This window comes from Nylanderia fulva, unplaced genomic scaffold (assembly GCF_048542155.1).
Source record: "Nylanderia fulva isolate GAGA-0341 unplaced genomic scaffold, ASM4854215v1 Scaffold46, whole genome shotgun sequence".
NCBI classification, from domain to species: Eukaryota; Metazoa; Arthropoda; class Insecta; order Hymenoptera; family Formicidae; genus Nylanderia; species Nylanderia fulva.
This window is the reverse complement of record NW_028190543.1, coordinates 178,339-181,858: the sequence shown is the minus strand read 5'-3', so window position 1 is coordinate 181,858 and position 3,520 is coordinate 178,339.

Sequence of the window (3,520 nt, the reverse complement as noted above, 5' to 3'; positions counted from 1 at the left end):
GAAATATTTACGTTTACAATCTATGATTTCAACACTCAGTTTTTTTAGGTTTTTCTGTAACTTCTCGTTTTTCAGTATCAGATCTAACGGACATTCCATCCCCTCTGCTTGTAACTGTTCTTCATCCACTCCTTCATGAGAAGAAATCTCATAACTCACCCCCACTTCCAATTCTTCAGGAGACTATTGTTGTCGTTGAAAAAGGTGTTTAAAACATGGAAGTCTTTGGAACATAACTTAAGCTTCGTTAGATTATGATATGACTCAGCTAGTATTTTCAGACTCTCCTCATTCCCAACTTCAAATCCTGTTAGTTTCAATACTTTGAGACTCTCCTGTAGCACACAATCATCATATATAAATTGATAATCTATCGCCTTAAACCAATGATGATTCCAAAGACTACCAATGTAAAGTTCATCCAGCAAAAACTCAGATAGCTTTTCAAAGCTATCTTTTTTCATGTAACCAATTGTAATATCCAACACTTTCAAGTTTTGTTTCAACACGCAACTTTCCAGCATTACATCTATATCAGATGATGTAGCAAATTTAAGTTTAACTAACTTACATCTGGATATGTATTCCAAGTCTTCACCTGATAGTTCACTCTTCTTTACTTCAAGCGATGTTAGATACCCCACTTCGTAGAACAGTCTAAATATCCTCCAAAACAAAACCTACGTCCTGACCCTCTGAGATGAGCCAAGACGTGTGGTTCGATTATCAGTTTGTTACCACTCCCTTCGACTTCTAACATACTCTGTAAATTTCCCACATCCATGGCCTCCATGATTCTTTCAAATAGCACTCTCGGTGGACATTTTGATGTAAAACAGTATTCCATTATCTTATCGGGTATATCAACGTTTTCATCTATATTTTCTAGTGCATTTATCAGTGAAGTTGATGAAGCTTTGGATAAACTCATGGGATTGTAGCATTTCTCGCCGCTTCCACATACTAGCTGTAACACAACTGTTAATATACATAACACATTGTAGATCATTTCTCTTTTCATTATCTCTTTCTTTTTATTAATTAAAGGGGAACGTTACAAATTAAATTTTAATTAAAAGGGTGAGTGTACCAAACACCCATTGGTTCACCTAAAGGGTTATAACTATTGTGTGAAAGGGTTAGCAATTCTTAGTATCAAAGCAACCCAACCCAAACGGATAGGACATCCAAGAATTGCATGATCATTGAGAGATCATGAGTTTGGAGTGTTACATGTCAGCTTTGGGTTTTGCATTCTTTTTGCTTTTGACAAAGAATAGAGAACAGGAAGATATACAGAAACCACACACCTTCAACCCACAGAAAAGAATTGATAAAGACAAAGCTTATGGATAACAACCATTTTAATTATCTCAGTCCAAAATACAGTTAAGTTCTTGTCATGGAAAATCGAGGGATTGGTACATTTTAAGACAATAAACAGGTTGTGTTCTTGTTCAAAACAGACAAGAACCGCTGCTACACGATTCATCACACTTCTACTCACCTTTCTTGCCCAGCACTCACTCAAAAACCATCAAGATTGAACAGTTCCTCTCCAGTATCACGGCTGAAAACATCAAAGAGACATCTAGATTCAAACACTTGGAACATACACATTTTAGTGTCAGTTATACAGGTGGATCTTTACATGTTCAATAACTGTAAACAGATATCTCACCACTTCTAATATTTTATTCTCTAATTGTCTGTTATTACTACTCCTGTAGCTCCAGCTCTTTATTTGGATAACACTTCCTACACCTAATAATTTGTATCTTATACCACACCCCTACATATCTCGTGTTACCCTTCTCTCTATGTTTCGTGAACAGAATGTGCATTTACTACCCTTCCTTAAAGCATTTGATCATTCACAAAGTTTTTGTTTTACTTTCCATGGTCACGGCGAGGTAACATTCTGGATACACTCATTACTTGGCCAGAGCAATTGACTTAGTCTGGAAATTGATCACAGAACTAGTGTAGAGGGGCTATAGAAAATGTTAGAGAAATTAGCAACTATAAGTTTATTTTATTATGTTATGAGCGGAGAAAGTTGACCGTTCTTTCATTGAATTCAGTAATTCTAGAGAAAAAGTTGAAAGAGGCGATCAAACTGCAGATTTTCTTTGGATTGTATGGAACTGATTTGAATGAGTTGTATTTTCTATGTTAGTTCCTTCGCTTAGCAGTGAAGTAATAGTTTCTATGTCTTTACGTGTCAAGTCTTTACTTTCCACAACAAGCTTTTTAATCTTATCCCCGAATAACCCAACAATAAATTCAATATTTTTGACTTTTGTCCCTACAAAACTCAACTCACTTAACTCAGTCCTAAATATGGATGGGTCTATTGTCAATATGCCATCCACTAGTTCACATTCATAGAAACACAATTTTTGTAACTTGGTACAATGTGACAAAGAAATGAGATCATTCATATATAGAGAAGCCTGGAAAAGATTCAGATAAACCAAACGTTGTGACAGTATACTTGGTCTTCCATTATCACTCAAGATAGAAGATAGGGTAGAGGGTTGGATTGTTGTTTCAGAACATAGAGATGTCAGTGGAAAGTCTCTTAGATTTTGCAAAGCAATATGGCTGTCCTCTACACTACCAATATAACTGAGATGAAATTTTTCTAAGACTTTTAAGTACTTCTTTCAGCTTGATATTTTCCATTCTAGTACATTCTATCCGTAACTTTCTGAGTTTTTTTATGTTGGTAATGGTTTTGAGGTCATTCAAAGTGAGGGTGTGAGAACTATCAAAAAATAAAGTAAGAGATGTGAGAGTCTTGACAATACTACTATCTTGAACAAAAATCTTGTCTATGAAGTTATTGAAATCAGCAATCAAAAGTTCATCCAAGCTAAACTGTGACAGAAGTGAGATGTGTTGTGTAGATCTGTACCCGATTCCTCCGTATTTTTGTGTAACACTAATACCCAACTTTTTCAAGTTTTTCTGTAGCTTTTCATTTTTTAGTATTAGGTCCAGTGGACAATCTATCCCCCTTTCTCTTAGATCATTAGATATCTTACTTCTTAACACCCTAGAGGGCACAACATCGCTTAGCCTTACTGTCAACTCTTCTAGGGTTTCCACAAATCTATCATTGCAGAACAAAGTGCGTGCAACAAAAAAGTCACTACAATCTATACCAAGGAATATGACTGTGATAGTATCCTTATACTTTCGCTATCTGTGATCTTACATTTCGACATATCTAACACTTTGAGACTCTTCTGTAGCTTGCAGTCATCGTAGATAAATGGGAAGCCTATAACGATCTCACGATTACTGTACATTGCACCGATGTACAGTTCTTCTAGCGAGAAATTAGATAACTTTGTAAAGTCATCTTCTACTATTTCCCAGACCATAACATCTATCACTTTCAAGTTTTCTCTCAGTATGTCACTCTTAAGTAACATGTTCAATTTACCAGCTGTAAATGTAAATATGATAAGTTTTAGAAGTTTTAGCTAGTTTCCAAAATCAAAAAATTCCA